Below are 25199 nucleotides of genomic sequence, written 5' to 3' on the forward strand. Positions count from 1 at the left end.
TATCCCATTGAAAAACACAGGGGCTGAGGAATATTTTGGCACTTCCTATTGCTTCCACTAGATGTCACCAGCCTTTACAAAGTGTTTTGAGTCTTCTGGAGGGAGATCTGACCGAACAAGAGCCATGGAACGATGATGGCCCATTAGACACCTGGCGCGCGAGTTCATGTTGGGTACCCTCGTTCCAATACGTTATAAAAGAGTATGCATTCGTCCACCTTGAATATTATTCATGTTCTGGTTAAAAAAGGCCCTAATGATTTATGCTATACAACGTTTGACATGTTTGAACGAACGTAAATATATTTTTTCCCCTCGTTCATGACGAGAAGTCCGGCTGGCTTAGATCATGTGCTAACAAGACAGAGATTTTTGGACATAAATGATGAGCTTTTTTGAACAAAACTACATTCGTTATGGACCTGTGATACCTGGAAGTGACATCTGATGAAGAGAATCAAAGGTAATGGATTATTTACATAGTATTTTCGATTTTAGATCTCCCCAACATGACGTCTAGTCTGTATCGCAACGCGTATTTTTCTGGGCGCAGTGCTCAGATTATTGCAAAGTGTGATTTCCCAGTAAGGTTATTTTTAAATCTGGCAAGTTGATTGCGTTCAAGAGATGTAAATCTATAATTCTTTAAATGACAATATAATATTTTACCAATGTTTTCTAATTTTAATTATTTAATTTCTGACGCTGACTTGACTGCCGGTTATTGGAGGGAAACGATTTCCTCAACATCAATGCCATAGTAAAACGCTGTTTTTGGATATAAATATGAACTTGATAGAACTAAAAATGCATGCATTGTCTAACATAATGTCCTAGGAGTGTCATCTGATGGAGATTGTAAAAGGTTAGTGCATCATTTTAGCTGGTTTTATGGTTTTGGTGACCCTGTCTTTGAATTGACAAAACATTACACACAACTCTTGTAAATGTACTGTCCTAACATACTCTAAATTTAGGCTTTCGCCGTAAAACCTTTTGAAATCGTAAAACGTGGTTAGATTAAGGAGATGTTTATCTTTCAAAGGGTGTAAAATAGTTGTATGTTTGAAAAATGTGAATTTTGACATTTATTTGGATTCAAATTTGCCGCTCTTGAAATGCACCTGCTGTTGATGGAGTGCACCACGGGGGGGACGCTTAGCGTCCCACCTAGCCCATAGAGGCTAGAGGCCAGCTGAAGCACAGCTAGAGGACAGCTGAAGCACAGCTAGAGGACAGCTAGAGGACAGTTGAAGCACAGCTAGAGGACAGTTGAAGCACAGCAAGAGGACAGCTGAAGAACAGCTAGAGGACAAGTGAAGCACAGTTAGAGGACAGCTGAAGCACAGTTAGAGGACAGCTAGAGGACAGCTGAAGCACAGCTAGAGGACAGCTAGAGGATTGCTGAAGCACAGCTAGAGGACAGCTAGAGGACAGCTGAAGCACGGGTAGAGGACAGCTAGAGGATTGCTGAAGCACAGCTAGGGGACAGATAGAGAACAGCTGAAGCACCGCTAGAAGATAGCTGAAACACAACTAGAGGACAGCTTAAGCACAGCTAGAGGACAGCTGAAGCACAGTTAAAGGACAGCTAGAGGACAGCTGAAGCACAGGTAGAGGACAGCTGGAGCACAGTCAGAGGACAGCTGGAGCACAGTCAGAGGACAGCTGCAGCACAGTCAGAGGACAGCTGAAGCACAGCTAGAGGACAGCTGAAGCACAGCTAGAGGACAGGTAGAGGACAGCTAAAGCACAGCTAGAAGATAGCTGAAGCACAGCTAGAGGACAGGTAGAGGCAAGCTGAAGCACAGCTAGAGGCAAGCTGAAGCACAGCTAGAGGCCAGCTGAAGCACAGCTTGAGGCCAGCTGAAGCACAGCTTGAGGACAGTTGAAGCACAGCTAGAGGACAGTTGAAGCACAGCTAGAGGACAGCTGAAGTACAGCTAGAGGACAGCTGAAGTACAGCTAGAGGACAGCTGAAGCACAGCTAGAGGACAGCTAGAGGATTGCTGAAGCAAAGCTAGGGGACAGATAGAGAACAGCTGAAGCACCGCTAGAAGATAGCTGAAACACAGCTAGAGGACAGCTGAAGCACAGCTAGAGGACAGCTGAAGCACATCTAGAGGACAACTGAAGCACAGCTAGAGGACAGCTGAAGCACAGCTAGAGGACAGCTAGAGGACAGCTGAAGCACAGCTAGAAGATAGCTGAAGCACAGCTAGAGGACAGGTAGAGGACAGCTGAAGCACAGCTAGAGGCAAGCTGAAGCACAGCTAGAGGACAGCTGAAGCACAGCTAGAGGACAGCTGAAGCACAGCTAGAGGACAGCTGAAGCACAGTTAGAGGACAGCTGAAGCACAGTTAGAGGACAGCTAGAGGACAGCTGAAGCACAGCTAGAGGACAGCTAGAGGATTGCTGAAGCACAGCTAGAGGACAGCTGAAGCACAGTTAGACGACAGCTAGAGGATTGCTGAAGCACAGCTAGAGGACAGCTAGAGGATTGCTGAAGTACAGCTAGAGGACAGCTAGAGGACAGCTGAAGCACAGCTAGAAGATAGCTGAAGCACAGCTAGAGGACAGGTAGAGGACAGCTGAAGCACAGCTAGAGGCAAGCTGAAGCACAGCTAGAGGCAAGCTGAAGAACAGCTAGAGGCCAGCTGAAGCACAGCTAGAGGCCAGCTGAAGCACAGCTAGAGGCCAGCTGAAGCACAGCTAGAGGCCAGCTGAAGCACAGCTAGAGGACAGCTGAAGCACAGCTAGAGGACAGCTAGAGGACAGTTGAAGCACAGCTAGAGGACAGTTGAAGCACAGCAAGAGGATAGCTGAAGAACAGCTAGATGACAAGTGAAGCACAGTTAGAGGACAGCTGAAGCACAGTTAGAGGACAGCTAGAGGACAGCTGAAGCACAGCTAGAGGACAGCTAGAGGATTGCTGAAGCACAGCTAGAGGACAGCTAGAGGACAGCTGAAGCACAGGTAGAGGACAGCTAGAGGATTGCTGAAGCACAGCTAGGGGACAGATAGAGAACAGCTGAAGCACCGCTAGAAGATAGCTGAAACACAACTAGAGGACAGCTTAAGCACAGCTAGAGGACAGCTGAAGCACAGTTAAAGGACAGCTAGAGGACAGCTGAAGCACAGGTAGAGGACAGCTGGAGCACAGTCAGAGGACAGCTGGAGCACAGTCAGAGGACAGCTGAAGCACAGTCAGAGGACAGCTGAAGCACAGCTAGAGGACAGGTAGAGGCAAGCTGAAGCACAGCTAGAGGCAAGCTGAAGCACAGCTAGAGGCCAGCTGAAGCACAGCTTGAGGCCAGCTGAAGCACAGCTTGAGGCCAGCTGAAGCACAGCTAGAGGCCAGCTGAAGCACAGCTAGAGGCCAGCTGAAGCACAGCTAGAGGCCAGCTGAAGCACAGCTAGAGGCCAGCTGAAGCACAGCTAGAGGACAGCTGAAGCACAGCTAGAGGACAGCTGAAGCACAGCTAGAGAACAGCTAGAGGACAGTTGAAGCACAGCTAGAGGATTGCTGAAGCACAGCTTGAGGACAGCTAGAGGACAGCTGAAGCACAGGTAGAGGACAGCTAGAGGATTGCTGAAGCACAGCTAGGGGACAGATAGAGAACAGCTGAAGCACCGCTAGAAGATAGCTGAAACACAGCTAGAGGACAGCTGAAACACAGCTAGAGGACAGCTGAAGCACAGCTAGAGGACAGCTGAAGCACAGCTTGAGGCCAGCTGAAGCACAGCTAGAGGACAGCTGAAGCACAGCTAGAGGACAGCTGAAGCATAGTTAAAGGACAGCTAGAGGACAGCTGAAGCACAGCTAGAGGACAGCTGAAGCACAGCTAGAGGACAGCTGAAGCACAGTTAGACGACAGCTAGAGGATTGCTGAAGCACAGCTAGAGGACAGCTAGAGGATTGCTGAAGCACAGCTAGAGGACAGCTAGAGGACAGCTGAAGCACAGCTAGAAGATAGCTGAAGCACAGCTAGAGGACAGCTGAAGCACAGCTAGAGGCAAGCTGAAGCACAGCTAGAGGCAAGCTGAAGCACAGCTAGAGGCAAGCTGAAGCACAGCTAGAGGCCAGCTGAAGCACAGCTAGAGGCCAGCTGAAGCACAGCTAGAGGCCAGCTGAAGCACAGCTAGAGGACAGCTGAAGCACAGCTAGAGGACAGTTGAAGCACAGCTAGAGGACAGCTAGAGGACAGTTGAAGCACAGCTAGAGGACAGCTGAAGAACAGCTAGATGACAAGTGAAGCACAGTTAGAGGACAGCTGAAGCACAGCTAGAGGACAGCTGAAGCACAGCTAGAGGCAAGCTGAAGCACAGCTAGAGGCCAGCTGAAGCACAGCTAGAGGCCAGCTGAAGCACAGCTAGAGGCCAGCTGAAGCACAGCTAGAGGACAGCTGAAGCACAGCTAGAGGACAGTTGAAGCACAGCTAGAGGACAGCTAGAGGACAGTTGAAGCACAGCTAGAGGACAGCTGAAGAACAGCTAGATGACAAGTGAAGCACAGTTAGAGGACAGCTGAAGCACAGCTAGAGGACAGCTAGAGGATTGCTGAAGCACAGCTAGAGGACAGCTAGAGGACAGCTGAAGCACAGGTAGAGGACAGCTAGAGGATTGCTGAAGCACAGCTAGGGGACAGATAGAGAACAGCTGAAGCACCGCTAGAAGATAGCTGAAACACAACTAGAGGACAGCTTAAGCACAGCTAGAGGACAGCTGAAGCACAGTTAAAGGACAGCTAGAGGACAGCTGAAGCACAGGTAGAGGACAGCTGGAGCACAGTCAGAGGACAGCTGGAGCACAGTCAGAGGACAGCTGAAGCACAGTCAGAGGACAGCTGAAGCACAGCTAGAGGACAGGTAGAGGCAAGCTGAAGCACAGCTAGAGGACAGCTGAAGCACAGCTAGAGGACAGCTGAAGCACAGCTAGAGGACAGCTGAAGCACAGCTAGAGAACAGCTAGAGGACAGTTGAAGCACAGCTAGAGGACAGCTAGAGGATTGCTGAAGCACAGCTAGAGGACAGCTAGAGGACAGCTGAAGCACAGGTAGAGGACAGCTAGAGGATTGCTGAAGCACAGCTAGGGGACAGATAGAGAACAGCTGAAGCACCGCTAGAAGATAGCTGAAACACAGCTAGAGGACAGCTGAAACACAGCTAGAAGACAGCTGAAGCACAGCTAGAGGACAGCTAGAGGACAGCTGAAGCACAGCTTGAGGCCAGCTGAAGCACAGCTTGAGGCCAGCTGAAGCACAGTTAGACGACAGCTAGAGGATTGCTGAAGCACAGCTAGAGGACAGCTAGAGGATTGCTGAAGCACAGTTAGACGACAGCTAGAGGACAGCTGAAGCACAGTTAAAGGACAGCTAGAGGACAGCTGAAGCACAGCTAGAGGACAGCTAGAGGATTGCTGAAGCACAGCTAGAGGACAGCTAGAGGATTGCTGAAGCACAGCTCGGGGACAGATAGAGAACAGCTGAAGCACCGCTAGAAGATAGCTGAAACACAACTAGAGGACAGCTGAAGCACAGCTAGAGGACAGCTGAAGCACAGTTGGAGGACAGCTAGAGGACAGCTGAAGCACAGGTAGAGGACAGCTGAAGCACATGTAGAGGACAGCTGAAGCACAGCTAGAGGACAGCTGAAGCACAGGTAGAGGACAGCTGAAGCACAGCTAGAGGACAGCTGAAGCACAGCTAGAGGACAGCTAGAGGACAGCTGAAGCACAGCTAGAAGATAGCTGAAGCACAGCTAGGGGACAGATAGAGAACAGCTGAAGCACCGCTAGAAGATAGCTGAAACACAGCTAGAGGACAGCTGAAGCACAGCTAGAGGACAGGTAGAGGACAGCTGAAGCACAGCTAGAGGCATGCTGAAGCACATCTAGAGGCATGCTGAAGAACAGCTAGAGGCAAGCTGAAGAACAGCTAGAGGCCAGCTGAAGCACAGCTAGAGGACAGCTGAAGCACAGCTAGTGGACAGCTAGAGGACAGTTGAGGCACAGCTAGAGGACAGCTAGAGGACAGTTGAAGCACAGCTAGAGGACAGTTGAAGCACAGCAAGAGGACAGCTGAAGAACAGCTAGAGGACAAGTGAAGCACAGTTAGAGGACAGCTGAAGCACAGCTAGAGGACAGCTAGAGGACAGCTGAAGCACAGCTAGAGGATTGCTGAAGCACAGCTAGAGGACAGCTAGAGGACAGCTGAAGCACAGGTAGAGGACAGCTAGAGGATTGCTGAAGCACAGCTAGGGGACAGATAGAGAACAGCTGAAGCACCGCTAGAAGATAGCTGAAACACAACTAGAGGACAGCTGAAGCACAGCTAGAGGACAGCTGAAGCACAGTTGGAGGACAGCTAGAGGACAGCTGAAGCACAGCTAGAGGACAGCTGAAGCACAGGTAGAGGACAGCTGAAGCACAGGTAGAGGACAGCTGAAGCACAGCTAGAGGACAGCTGGAGCACAGCTAGAGGACAGCTGAAGCACAGTCAGAGGACAGCTGAAGCACAGTCAGAGGACAGCTGAAGCACAGTCAGAGGACAGCTGAAGCACAGTCAGAGGACAGCTGAAGCACAGTCAGAGGACAGCTGAAGCACAGTCAGAGGACAGCTGAAGCACAGCTAGAGGACAGCTAGAGGACAGTTGAAGCACAGCTAGAGGACAGCTGAAGCACAGCTAGAGGACAGCTGAAGCACAGCTAGAGGACAGCTGAAGCACAGTTAGAGGACAGCTGAAGCACAGCTAGAGGACAGCTAGAGGATTGCTGAAGCACAGCTAGAGGACAGCTAGAGGACAGCTGAAGCACAGGTAGAGGACAGCTAGAGGATTGCTGAAGCACAGCTAGGGGACAGATAGAGAACAGCTGAAGCACTGCTAGAAGATAGCTGAAACACAGCTAGAGGACAGCTGAAGCACAGCTAGAGGCAAGCTGAAGCACAGCTAGAGGCAAGCTGAAGCACAGCTAGAGGCAAGCTGAAGCACAGCTAGAGGCAAGCTGAAGCACAGCTAGAGGCCAGCTGAAGCACAGCTAGAGGCCAGCTGAAGCACAGCTAGAGGACAGCTAGAGGACAGTTGAAGCACAGCTAGAGGACAGCTAGAGGACAGTTGAAGCACAGCTAGAGGACAGTTGAAGCACAGCAAGAGGACAGTTGAAGCACAGCAAGAGGACAGCTGAAGAACAGCTAGAGGACAAGTGAAGCACAGTTAGAGGACAGCTGAAGCACAGTTAGAGGACAGCTAGAGGACAGCTGAAGCACAGCTAGAGGACAGCTAGAGGATTGCTGAAGCACAGCTAGAGGACAGCTGAAGCACAGGTAGAGGACAGCTAGAGGATTGCTGAAGCACAGCTAGGGGACAGATAGAGAACAGCTGAAGCACAGCTAGAGGACAGCTGAAGCACAGCTAGAGGACAGCTAGAGGACAGTTGAAGCACAGCTAGAGGACAGCTGAAGCACAGCTAGAGGACAGCTGAAGCACAGTTAGAGGACAGCTAGAGGACAGCTGAAGCACAGCTAGAGGACAGCTAGAGGATTGCTGAAGCACAGCTAGAGGACAGCTAGAGGACAGCTGAAGCACAGGTAGAGGACAGCTAGAGGATTGCTGAAGCACAGCTAGGGGACAGATAGAGAACAGCTGAAGCACCGCTAGAAGATAGCTGAAACACAGCTAGAGGACAGCTGAAGCACAGCTAGAGGACAGCTGAAGCACAGCTAGAGGACAGCTGAAGCACAGCTAGAGGACAGCTGAAGCACAGCTAGAGGACAGCTAGAGGACAGCTGAAGCACAGCTAGAAGATAGCTGAAGCACAGCTAGAGGACAGGTAGAGGACAGCTGAAGCACAGCTAGAGGCAAGCTGAAGCACAGCTAGAGGACAGCTGAAGCACAGCTAGAGGACAGCTGAAGTACAGTTAGAGGACAGCTGAAGCACAGTTAGAGGACAGCTGAAGCACAGTTAGAGGACAGCTAGAGGACAGCTGAAGCACAGCTAGAGGACAGCTAGAGGATTGCTGAAGCACAGCTAGAGGACAGCTGAAGCACAGTTAGACGACAGCTAGAGGATTGCTGAAGCACAGCTAGAGGACAGCTAGAGGATTGCTGAAGCACAGCTAGAGGACAGCTGAAGCACAGCTAGAAGATAGCTGAAGAACAGCTAGCCTGTTAGGGCTAGGGGGCAGTATTTGCACGGCTGGATAAAAAAATGTACCCGATAAATCTGGTTACTAATCCTACCCAGTAACTAGAATATGCATATACTTATTATATATGGATAGAAAACACTCTAAAGTTTCTAAAACTGTTTGAATGGTGTCTGTGAGTATAACAGAACTCATTTGGCAGGCAAAACCCTGAGACATTTTCTGACAGGAAGTGGATACCTGATGTGTTGTATTACCTTTAAACCTATCCCATTGAAAAACACAGGGGCTGAGGAATATTTTGGCACTTCCTATTGCTTCCACTAGATGTCACCAGCCTTTACAAAGTGTTTTGAGTCTTCTGGAGGGAGATCTGACCGAACAAGAGCCATGGAACGATGATGGCCCATTAGACACCTGGCGCGCGAGTTCATGTTGGGTACCCTCGTTCCAATACGTTATAAAAGAGTATGCATTCGTCCACCTTGAATATTATTCATGTTCTGGTTAAAAAGGCCCTAATGATTTATGCTATACAACGTTTGACATGTTTGAACGAACGTAAATATATTTTTTCCCCTCGTTCATGACGAGAAGTCCGGCTGGCTTAGATCATGTGCTAACAAGACAGAGATTTTTGGACATAAATGATGAGCTTTTTTGAACAAAACTACATTCGTTATGGACCTGTGATACCTGGAAGTGACATCTGATGAAGAGAATCAAAGGTAATGGATTATTTACATAGTATTTTCGATTTTAGATCTCCCCAACATGACGTCTAGTCTGTATCGCAACGCGTATTTTTCTGGGCGCAGTGCTCAGATTATTGCAAAGTGTGATTTCCCAGTAAGGTTATTTTTAAATCTGGCAAGTTGATTGCGTTCAAGAGATGTAAATCTATAATTCTTTAAATGACAATATAATATTTTACCAATGTTTTCTAATTTTAATTATTTAATTTCTGACGCTGACTTGACTGCCGGTTATTGGAGGGAAACGATTTCCTCAACATCAATGCCATAGTAAAACGCTGTTTTTGGATATAAATATGAACTTGATAGAACTAAAAATGCATGCATTGTCTAACATAATGTCCTAGGAGTGTCATCTGATGGAGATTGTAAAAGGTTAGTGCATCATTTTAGCTGGTTTTATGGTTTTGGTGACCCTGTCTTTGAATTGACAAAACATTACACACAACTCTTGTAAATGTACTGTCCTAACATACTCTAAATTTAGGCTTTCGCCGTAAAACCTTTTTGAAATCGTAAAACGTGGTTAGATTAAGGAGATGTTTATCTTTCAAAGGGTGTAAAATAGTTGTATGTTTGAAAAATGTGAATTTTGACATTTATTTGGATTCAAATTTGCCGCTCTTGAAATGCACCTGCTGTTGATGGAGTGCACCACGGGGGGGACGCTAGCGTCCCACCTAGCCCATAGAGGCTAGAGGCCAGCTGAAGCACAGCTAGAGGACAGCTGAAGCACAGCTAGAGGACAGCTAGAGGACAGTTGAAGCACAGCTAGAGGACAGTTGAAGCACAGCAAGAGGACAGCTGAAGAACAGCTAGAGGACAAGTGAAGCACAGTTAGAGGACAGCTGAAGCACAGTTAGAGGACAGCTAGAGGACAGCTGAAGCACAGCTAGAGGACAGCTAGAGGATTGCTGAAGCACAGCTAGAGGACAGCTAGAGGACAGCTGAAGCACGGGTAGAGGACAGCTAGAGGATTGCTGAAGCACAGCTAGGGGACAGATAGAGAACAGCTGAAGCACCGCTAGAAGATAGCTGAAACACAACTAGAGGACAGCTTAAGCACAGCTAGAGGACAGCTGAAGCACAGTTAAAGGACAGCTAGAGGACAGCTGAAGCACAGGTAGAGGACAGCTGGAGCACAGTCAGAGGACAGCTGGAGCACAGTCAGAGGACAGCTGGAGCACAGTCAGAGGACAGCTGGAGCACAGCTAGAGGACAGCTGAAGCACAGCTAGAGGACAGGTAGAGGACAGCTAAAGCACAGCTAGAAGATAGCTGAAGCACAGCTAGAGGACAGGTAGAGGCAAGCTGAAGCACAGCTAGAGGCAAGCTGAAGCACAGCTAGAGGCCAGCTGAAGCACAGCTTGAGGCCAGCTGAAGCACAGCTTGAGGACAGTTGAAGCACAGCTAGAGGACAGTTGAAGCACAGCTAGAGGACAGCTGAAGTACAGCTAGAGGACAGCTGAAGTACAGCTAGAGGACAGCTGAAGCACAGCTAGAGGACAGCTAGAGGATTGCTGAAGCAAAGCTAGGGGACAGATAGAGAACAGCTGAAGCACCGCTAGAAGATAGCTGAAACACAGCTAGAGGACAGCTGAAGCACAGCTAGAGGACAGCTGAAGCACATCTAGAGGACAACTGAAGCACAGCTAGAGGACAGCTGAAGCACAGCTAGAGGACAGCTAGAGGACAGCTGAAGCACAGCTAGAAGATAGCTGAAGCACAGCTAGAGGACAGGTAGAGGACAGCTGAAGCACAGCTAGAGGCAAGCTGAAGCACAGCTAGAGGACAGCTGAAGCACAGCTAGAGGACAGCTGAAGCACAGCTAGAGGACAGCTGAAGTACAGTTAGAGGACAGCTGAAGCACAGTTAGAGGACAGCTAGAGGACAGCTGAAGCACAGCTAGAGGACAGCTAGAGGATTGCTGAAGCACAGCTAGAGGACAGCTGAAGCACAGTTAGACGACAGCTAGAGGATTGCTGAAGCACAGCTAGAGGACAGCTAGAGGATTGCTGAAGTACAGCTAGAGGACAGCTAGAGGACAGCTGAAGCACAGCTAGAAGATAGCTGAAGCACAGCTAGAGGACAGGTAGAGGACAGCTGAAGCACAGCTAGAGGCAAGCTGAAGCACAGCTAGAGGCAAGCTGAAGAACAGCTAGAGGCCAGCTGAAGCACAGCTAGAGGCCAGCTGAAGCACAGCTAGAGGCCAGCTGAAGCACAGCTAGAGGACAGCTGAAGCACAGCTAGAGGACAGTTGAAGCACAGCTAGAGGACAGCTAGAGGACAGTTGAAGCACAGCTAGAGGACAGTTGAAGCACAGCAAGAGGATAGCTGAAGAACAGCTAGATGACAAGTGAAGCACAGTTAGAGGACAGCTGAAGCACAGTTAGAGGACAGCTAGAGGACAGCTGAAGCACAGCTAGAGGACAGCTAGAGGATTGCTGAAGCACAGCTAGAGGACAGCTAGAGGACAGCTGAAGCACAGGTAGAGGACAGCTAGAGGATTGCTGAAGCACAGCTAGGGGACAGATAGAGAACAGCTGAAGCACCGCTAGAAGATAGCTGAAGCACAGCTAGAGGACAGCTGAAGCACAGCTAGAGGCCAGCTGAAGCACAGCTAGAGGCCAGCTGAAGCACAGCTAGAGGCCAGCTGAAGCACAGCTAGAGGACAGCTGAAGCACAGCTAGAGGACAGCTGAAGCACAGCTGAGAACAGCTAGAGGACAGTTGAAGCACAGCTAGAGGATTGCTGAAGCACAGCTTGAGGACAGCTAGAGGACAGCTGAAGCACAGGTAGAGGACAGCTAGAGGATTGCTGAAGCACAGCTAGGGGACAGATAGAGAACAGCTGAAGCACCGCTAGAAGATAGCTGAAACACAGCTAGAGGACAGCTGAAACACAGCTAGAGGACAGCTGAAGCACAGCTAGAGGACAGCTGAAGCACAGCTAGAGGCCAGCTGAAGCACAGCTAGAGGACAGCTGAAGCACAGCTAGAGGACAGCTGAAGCATAGTTAAAGGACAGCTAGAGGACAGCTGAAGCACAGCTAGAGGACAGCTGAAGCACAGCTAGAGGACAGCTGAAGCACAGTTAGACGACAGCTAGAGGATTGCTGAAGCACAGCTAGAGGACAGCTAGAGGATTGCTGAAGCACAGCTAGAGGACAGCTAGAGGACAGCTGAAGCACAGCTAGAAGATAGCTGAAGCACAGCTAGAGGACAGCTGAAGCACAGCTAGAGGCAAGCTGAAGCACAGCTAGAGGCAAGCTGAAGCACAGCTAGAGGCAAGCTGAAGCACAGCTAGAGGCCAGCTGAAGCACAGCTAGAGGCCAGCTGAAGCACAGCTAGAGGCCAGCTGAAGCACAGCTAGAGGACAGCTGAAGCACAGCTAGAGGACAGTTGAAGCACAGCTAGAGGACAGCTAGAGGACAGTTGAAGCACAGCTAGAGGACAGCTGAAGAACAGCTAGATGACAAGTGAAGCACAGTTAGAGGACAGCTGAAGCACAGCTAGAGGACAGCTGAAGCACAGCTAGAGGCAAGCTGAAGCACAGCTAGAGGCCAGCTGAAGCACAGCTAGAGGCCAGCTGAAGCACAGCTAGAGGCCAGCTGAAGCACAGCTAGAGGACAGCTGAAGCACAGCTAGAGGACAGTTGAAGCACAGCTAGAGGACAGCTAGAGGACAGTTGAAGCACAGCTAGAGGACAGCTGAAGAACAGCTAGATGACAAGTGAAGCACAGTTAGAGGACAGCTGAAGCACAGCTAGAGGACAGCTAGAGGATTGCTGAAGCACAGCTAGAGGACAGCTAGAGGACAGCTGAAGCACAGGTAGAGGACAGCTAGAGGATTGCTGAAGCACAGCTAGGGGACAGATAGAGAACAGCTGAAGCACCGCTAGAAGATAGCTGAAACACAACTAGAGGACAGCTTAAGCACAGCTAGAGGACAGCTGAAGCACAGTTAAAGGACAGCTAGAGGACAGCTGAAGCACAGGTAGAGGACAGCTGGAGCACAGTCAGAGGACAGCTGGAGCACAGTCAGAGGACAGCTGAAGCACAGTCAGAGGACAGCTGAAGCACAGCTAGAGGACAGGTAGAGGCAAGCTGAAGCACAGCTAGAGGACAGCTGAAGCACAGCTAGAGGACAGCTGAAGCACAGCTAGAGGACAGCTGAAGCACAGCTAGAGAACAGCTAGAGGACAGTTGAAGCACAGCTAGAGGACAGCTAGAGGATTGCTGAAGCACAGCTAGAGGACAGCTGAAGCACAGGTAGAGGACAGCTAGAGGATTGCTGAAGCACAGCTAGGGGACAGATAGAGAACAGCTGAAGCACCGCTAGAAGATAGCTGAAACACAGCTAGAGGACAGCTGAAACACAGCTAGAAGACAGCTGAAGCACAGCTAGAGGACAGCTAGAGGACAGCTGAAGCACAGCTTGAGGCCAGCTGAAGCACAGCTTGAGGCCAGCTGAAGCACAGTTAGACGACAGCTAGAGGATTGCTGAAGCACAGCTAGAGGACAGCTAGAGGATTGCTGAAGCACAGCTAGAGGACAGCTGAAGCACAGCTAGAAGATAGCTGAAGCACAGCTAGAGGACAGGTAGAGGACAGCTGAAGCACAGCTAGAGGCAAGCTGAAGCACAGCTAGAGGCAAGCTGAAGCACAGCTAGAGGGAAGCTGCAGCACAGCTAGAGGCCAGCTGCAGCACAGCTAGAGGCCAGCTGAAGCACAGCTAGAGGACAGCTGAAGCACAGCTAGAGGACAGTTGAAGCACAGCTAGAGGACAGCTAGAGGACAGTTGAAGCACAGCTAGAGGACAGTTGAAGCACAGCAAGAGGACAGCTGAAGAACAGCTAGATGACAAGTGAAGCACAGTTAGAGGACAGCTGAAGCACAGTTAGAGGACAGCTAGAGGACAGCTGAAGCACAGCTAGAGGACAGCTAGAGGATTGCTGAAGCACAGCTAGGGGACAGATAGAGAACAGCTGAAGCACCGCTAGAAGATAGCTGAAACACAACTAGAGGACAGCTTAAGCACAGCTAGAGGACAGCTGAAGCACAGCTAGAGGACAGCTGAAGCACAGTTAAAGGACAGCTGAAGCACAGTTAGAGGACAGCTAGAGGACAGCTGAAGCACAGCTAGAGGACAGCTAGAGGATTGCTGAATCACAGCTAGAGGACAGCTAGAGGACAGCTAGAGGACAGCTGAAGCACAGGTAGAGGACAGCTAGAGGATTGCTGAAGCACAGCTAGAGGACAGGTAGAGGCAAGCTGAAGCACAGCTAGAGGACAGCTGAAGTACAGTTAGAGGACAGCTGAAGCACAGTTAGAGGACAGCTGAAGCACAGTTAGAGGACAGCTAGAGGACAGCTGAAGCACAGCTAGAGGACAGCTAGAGGATTGCTGAAGCACAGCTAGAGGACAGCTGAAGCACAGTTAGACGACAGCTAGAGGATTGCTGAAGCACAGCTAGAGGACAGCTAGAGGATTGCTGAAGCACAGCTAGAGGACAGCTAGAGGACAGCTGAAGCACAGCTAGAAGATAGCTGAAGCACAGCTAGAGGACAGGTAGAGGACAGCTGAAGCACAGCTAGAGGCAAGCTGAAGCACAGCTAGAGGCAAGCTGAAGCACAGCTAGAGGGAAGCTGCAGCACAGCTAGAGGCCAGCTGCAGCACAGCTAGAGGCCAGCTGCAGCACAGCTAGAGGCCAGCTGAAGCACAGCTAGAGGCCAGCTGAAGCACAGCTAGAGGACAGTTGAAGCACAGCTAGAGGACAGCTAGAGGACAGTTGAAGCACAGCTAGAGGACAGTTGAAGCACAGCAAGAGGACAGCTGAAGAACAGCTAGATGACAAGTGAAGCACAGTTAGAGGACAGCTGAAGCACAGTTAGAGGACAGCTAGAGGACAGCTGAAGCACAGCTAGAGGACAGCTAGAGGATTGCTGAAGCACAGCTAGGGGACAGATAGAGAACAGCTGAAGCACTGCTAGAAGATAGCTGAAACACAACTAGAGGACAGCTTAAGCACAGCTAGAGGACAGCTGAAGCACAGCTAGAGGACAGCTGAAGCACAGTTAAAGGACAGCTGAAGCACAGTTAGAGGACAGCTAGAGGACAGCTGAAGCACAGCTAGAGGACAGCTAGAGGATTGCTGAATCACAGCTAGAGGACAGCTAGAGGACAGCTGAAGCACAGGTAGAGGACAGCTAGAGGATTGCTGAAGCACAGCTAGAGGACAGGTAGAGGCAAGCTGAAGCACAGCTAGAGGACAGCTGAAGTACAGTTAGAGGACAGCTGAAGCACAGTTAGAGGACAGCTGAAGCACAGTTAGAGGACAGCTAGAGGACAGCTGAAGCACAGCTAGAGGACAGCTAGAGGATTGCTGAAGCACAGCTAGAGGACAGCTGAAGCACATTTAGACGACAGCTAGAGGATTGCTGAAGCACAGCTAGAGGACAGCTAGAGGATTGCTGAAGCACAGCTAGAGGACAGCTAGAGGACAGCTGAAGCACAGCTAGAAGATAGCTGAAGCACAGCTAGAGGACAGGTAGAGGACAGCTGAAGCACAGCTAGAGGCAAGCTGAAGCACAGCTAGAGGCAAGCTGAAGCACAGCTAGAGGCCAGCTGAAGAACAGCTAGAGGACAGCTGAAGCACAGCTAGAGGACAGCTAGAGGACAGTTGAAGCACAGCTAGAGGACAGTTGAAGCACAGCTAGAGGACAGTTGAAGCACAGCAAGAGGACAGCTGAAGAACAGCAAGAGGACAAGTGAAGCACAGTTAGAGGACAGCTAGAGGATTGCTGAAACACAGCTAGAGGACAGCTAGAGGACAGCTGAAGCACAGGTAGATGACAGCTAGAGGATTGCTGAAGCACAGCTAGGGGACAGATAGAGAACAGCTGAAGCACCGCTAGAAGATAGCTGAAGCACAGCTAGAGGACAGCTGGAGCACAGTCAGAGGACAGCTGGAGCACAGTCAGAGGACAGCTGGAGCACAGTCAGAGGACAGCTGGAGCACAGTCAGAGGACAGCTGAAGCACAGTCAGAGGACAGCTGAAGCACAGCTAGAGGACAGGTAGAGGACAGCTGAAGCACAGCTAGAAGATAGCTGAAGCACAGCTAGAGGACAGGTAGAGGCAAGCTGAAGCACAGCTAGAGGCAAGCTGAAGCACAGCTAGAGGCAAGCTGAAGCACAGCTTGAGGCCAGCTGAAGCACAGCTTGAGACCAGCTGAAGAACAGCTAGAGGCCAGCTGAAGAACAGCTAGAGGCCAGCTGAAGAACAGCTAGAGGCCAGCTGAAGAACAGCTAGAGGCCAGCTGAAGCACAGCTAGAGGCCAGCTAGAGGACAGTTGAAGCACAGCTAGAGGACAGCTAGAGGATTGCTGAAGCACAGCTAGAGGACAGCTAGAGGACAGCTGAAGCACAGGTAGAGGACAGCTAGAGGATTGCTGAAGCACAGCTAGGGGACAGATAGAGAACAGCTGAAGCACCGCTAGAAGATAGCTGAAGCACAGCTTGAGGCCAGCTGAAGCACAGCTAGAGGACAGCTGAAGCACAGCTAGAGGACAGCTGAAGCACAGTTAAAGGACAGCTAGAGGACAGTTAGAGGACAGCTAGAGGACAGCTGAAGCACAGCTAGAGGACAGCTAGAGGACAGCTGAAGCACAGTTAGACGACAGCTAGAGGATTGCTGAAGCACAGCTAGAGGACAGCTAGAGGATTGCTGAAGCACAGCTAGAGGACAGCTAGAGGACAGCTGAAGCACAGCTAGAAGATAGCTGAAGCACAGCTAGAGGACAGGTAGAGGACAGCTGAAGCACAGCTAGAGGCAAGCTGAAGCACAGCTAGAGGCCAGCTGAAGCACAGCTAGAGGCCAGCTGAAGCACAGCTTGAGGACAGCTGAAGCACAGCTAGAGGACAGTTGAAGCACAGCTAGAGGACAGCTGAAGCACAGGTAGAGGACAGCTAGAGGATTGCTGAAGCACAGCTAGGGGACAGATAGAGAACAGCTGAAGCACCGCTAGAAGATAGCTGAAGCACAGCTAGAGGACAGGTAGAGGCAAGCTGAAGCACAGCTAGAGGCAAGCTGAAGCACAGCTAGAGGCAAGCTGAAGCACAGCTTGAGGCCAGCTGAAGCACAGCTTGAGGCCAGCTGAAGCACAGCTAGAGGCCAGCTGAAGCACAGCTAGAGGCCAGCTGAAGATCAGCTAGAGGCCAGCTGAAGCACAGCTAGAGGGAAGCCAGCTAGAGGACAGTTGAAGCACAGCTAGAGGACAGCTAGAGGATTGCTGAAGCACAGCTAGAGGACAGCTAGAGGACAGCTGAAGCACAGGTAGAGGACAGCTAGAGGATTGCTGAAGCACAGCTAGGGGACAGATAGAGAACAGCTGAAGCACCGCTAGAAGATAGCTGAAGCACAGCTTGAGGCCAGCTGAAGCACAGCTAGAGGACAGCTGAAGCACAGCTAGAGGACAGCTGAAGCACAGTTAAAGGACAGCTAGAGGACAGTTAGAGGACAGCTAGAGGACAGCTGAAGCACAGCTATAGGACAGCTAGAGGACAGCTGAAGCACAGTTAGACGACAGCTAGAGGATTGCTGAAGCACAGCTAGAGGACAGCTAGAGGATTGCTGAAGCACAGCTAGAGGACAGCTAGAGGACAGCTGAAGCACAGCTAGAAGATAGCTGAAGCACAGCTAGAGGACAGGTAGAGGACAGCTGAAGCACAGCTAGAGGCAAGCTGAAGCACAGCTTGAGGCCAGCTGAAGCACAGCTTGAGGCCAGCTGAAGCACAGCTTGAGGACAGCTGAAGCACAGCTAGAGGACAGTTGAAGCACAGCTAGAGGACAGCTGAAGCACAGGTAGAGGACAGCTAGAGGATTGCTGAAGCACAGCTAGGGGACAGATAGAGAACAGCTGAAGCACCGCTAGAAGATAGCTGAAGCACAGCTTGAGGCCAGCTGAAGCACCGCTAGAAGATAGCTGAAGCACAGCTTGAGGCCAGCTGAAGCACAGCTAGAGGACAGCTGAAGCACAGCTAGAGGACAGCTGAAGCACAGTTAAAGGACAGCTAGAGGACAGTTAGAGGACAGCTAGAGGACAGCTGAAGCACAGCTAGAGGACAGCTAGAGGACAGCTGAAGCACAGTTAGACGACAGCTAGAGGATTGCTGAAGCACAGCTAGAGGACAGCTAGAGGATTGCTGAAGCACAGCTAGAGGACAGCTAGAGGACAGCTGAAGCACAGCTAGAAGATAGCTGAAGCACAGCTAGAGGACAGGTAGAGGACAGCTGAAGCACAGCTAGAGGCAAGCTGAAGCACAGCTTGAGGCCAGCTGAAGCACAGCTTGAGGACAGTTGAAGCACAGCTAGAGGACAGCTGAAGCACAGGTAGAGGACAGCTAGAGGATTGCTGAAGCACAGCTAGGGGACAGATAGAGAACAGCTGAAGCACCGCTAGAAGATAGCTGAAGCACAGCTTGAGGCCAGCTGAAGCACAGCTAGAGGACAGCTGAAGCACAGCTAGAGGACAGCTGAAGCACAGTTAAAGGACAGCTAGAGGACAGTTAGAGGACAGCTAGAGGACAGCTGAAGCACAGCTAGAGGACAGCTAGAGGACAGCTGAAGCACAGTTAGACGACAGCTAGAGGATTGCTGAAGCACAGCTAGAGGACAGCTAGAGGATTGCTGAAGCACAGCTAGAGGACAGCTAGAGGACAGCTGAAGCACAGCTAGAAGATAGCTGAAGCACAGCTAGAGGACAGGTAGAGGACAGCTGAAGCACAGCTTGAGGCCAGCTGAAGCACAGCTTGAGGCCAGCTGAAGCACAGCTTGAGGCCAGCTGAAGCACAGCTTGAGGACAGCTGAAGCACAGCTAGAGGACAGTTGAAGCACAGCTAGAGGACAGCTGAAGCACAGCTAGAGGACAGCTGAAGCACAGCTAGAGGACAGGTAGAGGCAAGCTGAAGCACAGCTAGAGGACAGCTGAAGTACAGTTAGAGGACAGCTGAAGCACAGTTAGAGGACAGCTGAAGCACAGTTAGAGGACAGCTAGAGGACAGCTGAAGCACAGCTAGAGGATTGCTGAAGCACAGCTAGAGGACAGCTGAAGCACAGTTAGACGACAGCTAGAGGATTGCTGAAGCACATCTAGAGGACAGCTAGAGGATTGCTGAAGCACAGCTAGAGGACAGCTGAAGCACAGCTAGAAGATAGCTGAAGCACAGCTAGAGGACAGGTAGAGGACAGCTGAAGCACAGCTAGAGGCAAGCTGAAGCACAGCTAGAGGCAAGCTGAAGCACAGCTAGAGGCCAGCTGAAGAACAGCTAGAGGACAGCTGAAGCACAGCTAGAGGACAGCTAGAGGACAGTTGAAGCACAGCTAGAGGACAGTTGAAGCACAGCTAGAGGACAGTTGAAGCACAGCAAGAGGACAGCTGAAGAACAGCTAGAGGACAAGTGAAGCACAGTTAGAGGACAGCTAGAGGATTGCTGAAACACAGCTAGAGGACAGCTAGAGGACAGCTGAAGCACAGGTAGATGACAGCTAGAGGATTGCTGAAGCACAGCTAGGGGACAGATAGAGAACAGCTGAAGCACCGCTAGAAGATAGCTGAAACACAACTAAAGGACAGCTGAAGCACAGCTAGAGGACAGCTGGAGCACAGTCAGAGGACAGCTGGAGCACAGTCAGAGGACAGCTGGAGCACAGTCAGAGGACAGCTGAAGCACAGCTAGAGGACAGGTAGAGGACAGCTGAAGCACAGCTAGAAGATAGCTGAAGCACAGCTAGAGGACAGGTACAGGCAAGCTGAAGCACAGCTAGAGGCAAGCTGAAGCACAGCTAGAGGCAAGCTGAAGCACAGCTTGAGGCCAGCTGAAGCACAGCTTGAGACCAGCTGAAGAACAGCTAGAGGCCAGCTGAAGAACAGCTAGAGGCCAGCTGAAGAACAGCTAGAGGCCAGCTGAAGCACAGCTAGAGGCCAGCTAGAGGACAGTTGAAGCACAGCTAGAGGACAGCTAGAGGATTGCTGAAGCACAGCTAGAGGACAGCTGAAGCACAGCTAGAGGACAGCTGAAGCACATTTAGAGGACAGCTAGAGGATTGCTGAAGCACAGCTAGAGGACAGCTAGAGGATTGCTGAAGCACAGCTAGAGGACAGCTGAAGGACAGCTAGAAGATAGCTGAAGCACAGCTAGAGGACAGGTAGAGGACAGCTGAAGCACAGCTAGAGGCAAGCTGAAGCACAGCTAGAGGCAAGCTGAAGCACAGCTAGAGGCCAGCTGAAGCACAGCTAGAGGCCAGCTGAAGCACAGCTAGAGGCCAGCTGAAGCACAGCTAGAGGACAGCTGAAGCACAGCTAGAGGACAGCTGAAGCACAGTTAGAGGACAGCTAGAGGACAGCTGAAGCACAGCTAGAGGACAGCTAGAGGATTGCTGAAGCACAGCTAGAGGACAGCTGAAGCACAGGTAGAGGACAGCTAGAGGATTGCTGAAGCACAGCTCGGGGACAGATAGAGAACAGCTGAAGCACCGCTAGAAGATAGCTGAAACACAGCTAGAGGACAGCTGAAGGACAGCTAGAGGACAGCTGAAGCACAGTTAAAGGACAGCTAGAGGACAGCTGAAGCACAGCTAGAGGACAGCTGAAGCACAGCTAGAGGACAGCTAGAGGACAGCTGAAACACAGCTAGAAGATAGCTGAAGCACAGCTAGAGGACAGGTAGAGGACAGCTGAAGGACAGCTAGAGGCAAGCTGAAGCACAGCTAGAGGACAGCTGAAGCACAGCTAGAGGACAGCTGAAGCACAGTTAGAGGACAGCTGAAGCACAGTTAGAGGACAGCTGAAGCACAGTTAGAGGACAGTTGAAGGACAGTTAGAGGACAGCTAGAGGATAGCTGAAGCACAGCTAGAGGACAGCTAGAGGATTGCTGAAGCACAGCTGAAGCACAGTTAGAGGACAGCTAGAGGATTGCTGAAGCACAGCTAGAGGACAGCTAGAGGATTGCTGAAGCACAGCTAGAGGACAGCTGAAGCACAGCTAGAAGATAGCTGAAGCACAGCTAGAGGACAGGTAGAGGACAGCTGAAGCACAGCTAGAGGCAAGCTGAAGCACAGCTAGAGGCAAGCTGAAGCACAGCTAGAGGCAAGCTGAAGAACAGCTAAAGGCCAGCTGAAGCACAGCTAGAGGCAAGCTGAAGCACAGCTAGAGGACAGCTGAAGCACAGCTAGAGGACAGGTAGAGGACAGCTGAAGCACAGCTAGAGGCAAGCTGAAGCACCGCTAGAAGATAGCTGAAACACAACTAGAGGACAGCTGAAGCACAGCTAGAGGACAGCTGAAGCACAGGTAGAGGACAGCTGAAGCACAGATAGAGGACAGCTGAAGCACAGCTAGAGGACAGCTGAAGCACAGCTAGAGGACAGCTAGAGGACAGCTGAAACACAGCTAGAAGATAGCTGAAGCACAGCTAGAGGCGAGCTGAAGCACAGCTAGAGGCCAGCTGAAGCACAGCTAGAGGCCAGCTGAAGTACAGCTAGAGGCCAGCTGAAGCACAGCTAGAGGACAGTTGAAGCACAGCTAGAGGACAGCTAGAGGACAGTTGAAGCACAGCTAGAGGACAGTTGAAGCACAGCTAGAGGACAGTTGAAGCACAGCAAGAGGACAGCTGAAGAACAGCTAGAGGACAAGTGAAGCACAGTTAGAGGACAGCTGAAGCACAGTTAGAGGACAGCTAGAGGACAGCTGAAGAACAGCTAGAGGATTGCTGACGCACAGCTAGAGGACAGCTAGAGGACAGCTGAAGCACAGCTAGGGGACAGATAGAGAACAGCTGAAGCACCGCTAGAAGATAGCTGAAACACAACTAGAGGACAGCCGAAGCACAGCTAGAGGACAGCTGAAGCACAGTTAAAGGACAGCTAGAGGACAGCTGAAGCACAGGTAGAGGACAGCTGAAGCACAGCTAGAGGACAGCTGAAGCACAGCTTGAGGACAGCTGGAGCACAGTCAGTGGACAGCTGGAGCACAGTCAGAGGACAGCTGGAGCACAGTCAGAGGACAGCTGAAGCACAGTCAGAGGACAGCTGAAGCACAGTCAGAGGACAGCTGAAGCACAGCTAGAGGACAGCTGAAGCACAGCTAGAGGACAGGTAGAGGACAGCTGAAGCACAGCTAGAATATAGCTGAAGCACAGCTAGAGGACAGGTAGAGGCAAGCTGAAGCACAGCTAGAGGACAGCTAGAGGACAGTTGAAGCACAGCTAGAGGACAGCTGAAGCACAGCTAGAGGACAGCTGAAGCACAGTTAGAGGACAGCTAGAGGACAGCTGAAGCACAGCTAGAGGACAGCTAGAGGATTGCTGAAGCACAGCTAGAGGACAGCTAGAGGACAGCTGAAGCACAGGTAGAGGACAGCTAGAGGATTGCTGAAGCACAGCTAGGGGACAGATAGAGAACAGCTGAAGCACCGCTAGAAGATAGCTGAAACACAGCTAGAGGACAGCTGAAGCACAGCTAGAGGACAGCTGAAGCACAGCTAGAGGACAGCTGAAGCACAGCTAGAGGACAGCTGAAGCACAGCTAGAAGATAGCTGAAGCACAGGTAGAGGACAGCTGAAGCACAGCTAGAGGCAAGCTGAAGCACAGCTAGAGGACAGCTGAAGCACAGCTAGAGGACAGCTGAAGCACAGCTGAAGCACAGCTAGAGGACAGCTGAAGCACAGCTAGAGGACAGCTGAAGCACAGCTAGAGGACAGGTAGAGGACAGCTGAAGCACAGCTAGAAGATAGCTGAAGCACAGCTAGAGGACAGGTAGAGGCAAGCTGAAGCACAGCTAGAGGCAAGCTGAAGCACAGCTAGAGGCAAGCTGAAGCACAGCTAGAGGCAAGCTGAAGCACAGCTTGAGGCCAGCTGAAGCACAGCTTTAGGCCAGCTGAAGCACAGCTAGAGGACAGTTGAAGGACAGCTAGAGGACAGTTGAAGCACAGCTAGAGGACAGCTGAAGCACAGCTAGAGGACAGCTGAAGCCAGCTAGAGGACAGCTGAAGCACAGCTAGAGGACAGCTGAAGCACAGTTAGAGGACAGCTAGAGGACAGCTGAAGCACAGCTAGAGGACAGCTAGAGTATTGCTGAAGCACAGCTAGAGGACAGCTAGAGGACAGCTGAAGCACAGGTAGAGGACAGCTAGAGGATTGCTGAAGCACAGCTAGGGGACAGATAGAGAACAGCTGAAGCACCGCTAGAAGATAGCTGAAACACAGCTAGAGGACAGCTGAAGCACAGCTAGAGGCAAGCTGAAGCACAGCTAGAGGACAGCTGAAGCACAGCTAGAGGACAGCTGAAGCACAGTTAGAGGACAGCTGAAGCACAGTTAGAGGACAGCTGAAGCACAGTTAGAGGACAGCTGAAGCACAGCTAGAGGACAGCTGAAGCACAGCTAGAGGACAGCTAGAGGATTGCTGAAGCACAGCTAGAGGACAGCTGAAGCACAGTTAGAGGACAGCTAGAAGATTGCTGAAGCACAGCTAGAGGACAGCTAGAAGACAGATAGAGGACAGCTGAAGCACATCTAGAGGATAGCTGAAGCACAGCTAGAGGACAGCTGAAGCACAGCTAGAGGACAGCTGAAGCACAGGTAGAGGACAGCTGAAGCACCGCTAGAAGATAGCTGAAGCACAGCTAGAGGACAGCTAGAGGATTGCTGAAGCACAGCTAGAGGACAGCTGAAGCACAGGTAGAGGACAGCTAGAGGATTGCTGAAGCACAGCTAGGGGACAGATAGAGAACAGCTGAAGCACCGCTAGAAGATAGCTGAAGCACAGCTAGAGGACAGCTGAAGCACAGCTAGAGCACAGCTAGAGGACAGCTGAAGCACAGCTAGAGGACAGCTGAAGCACAGCTAGAGGACAGCTGAAGCACAGCTAGAGGACAGTTGAAGCACAGCTAGAGGACAGCTAGAGGACAGCTGAAGCACATAATGAGGACAGCTAGAGGATTGCTGAAGCACAGCTAGGGGACAGATAGAGAAAAGCTGAAGCACCGCTAGAAGTTGGCTGAAGCACAGATAGAGGACAGCTGAAGCACAGGTAGAGGACAGCTAGAGGATTGCTGAAGCACAGCTAGGGGACAGATAGAGAACAGCTGAAGCACCGCTAGAAGATAATCTGAAGAACAGCTAGAGGACAGCTGAAGCACAGCTAGAGGACAGCTGAAGCACAGCTAGAGGACAGCTGAAGCACAGCTAGAGGACAGCTGAAGCACAGCTAGAGGACAGGTAGAGGCAAGCTGAAGCACAGCTAGAGGCAAGCTGAAGCACAGCTAGAGGCAAGCTGAAGCACAGCTAGAGGCCAGCTGAAGCACAGCTAGAGGCCAGCTGAAGCACAGCTAGAGGCCAGCTGAAGCACAGCTAGAGGCCAGCTGAAGCACAGCTAGAGGCACAGCTAGGGGACAGATAGAGAACAGCTGAAGCACCGCTAGAAGATAGCTGAAGCACAGCTAGAGGACAGCTGAAGCACAGCTAGAGGACAGCTGAAGCACAGCTAGAGGACAGCTGAAGCACAGCTAGAGGACAGCTAGAGGGTTGCTGAAGCACAGCTAGAGGATTGCTGAAGCACAGCTAGAAGACAGATAGAGAACAGCTGAAGCACCGCTAGAAGATAGCTGAAGCACAGCTAGAGGACAGATAGAGGACAGCTGAAGCACATCTGAAGCACAGCTTGAGGACAGCTGAAGCACAGCTAGAGGACAGCTAGAGGACAGCTGAAGCACAGCTAGAGGACAGCTGAAGCACTGGTAGAGGACAGCAACGGCCTAAGAAGATAGAACCTTCGCTCTGCACTCATTCTCATTTGTAAAAAAGAAAATTTAATTAAAAATATCTAAGCTTGGAAAGCAAAAACACGCACGCACACACACACACACACAGGGTAAAGGCACGGATACGTTTACAATAGCTATGTAATGGTTATGGAAGATGGAAGGGCTTTATCCTGGATGGATGGATAGTCATGGATTAGATAGTGTTAAGGGGGGGGTCTGCTGTCAATCATTGGTTCAGGTAACCCACAGCAGCCTCCCTCTACATATATAATGCAATGGTTTACATCTATAAAACATTAACCCATTGTTGTTGCCTCCATCAGTTGTAGATTGATTGTGTCACTCTGTTGTCTTGTCAGTGTGCCATGGTCACAGTGGCCTGGCTATATGCCACATTAAATATGGTGGGAGCCCGTACTGCATTTGTGTTGGCGCTCACCCGCATGTACACACATACACACACACACTCACATAACACACACA

General features: G+C 50.9%; 1 protein-coding gene across 2 annotated transcripts in view; it reads left to right on the forward strand.

Annotated features, from left to right (window-relative positions):
• Window positions 1-25199, forward strand: part of LOC106570830 (uncharacterized) — a 103732-nt gene that overhangs the window by 74160 nt on the left and 4373 nt on the right. The gene's annotated exons all lie outside the window — the stretch shown is intronic.

The sequence above is a fragment of the Salmo salar genome, chromosome ssa15, assembly GCF_905237065.1.
Source record: "Salmo salar chromosome ssa15, Ssal_v3.1, whole genome shotgun sequence".
In the NCBI taxonomy this organism is placed as follows: Eukaryota; Metazoa; Chordata; class Actinopteri; order Salmoniformes; family Salmonidae; genus Salmo; species Salmo salar.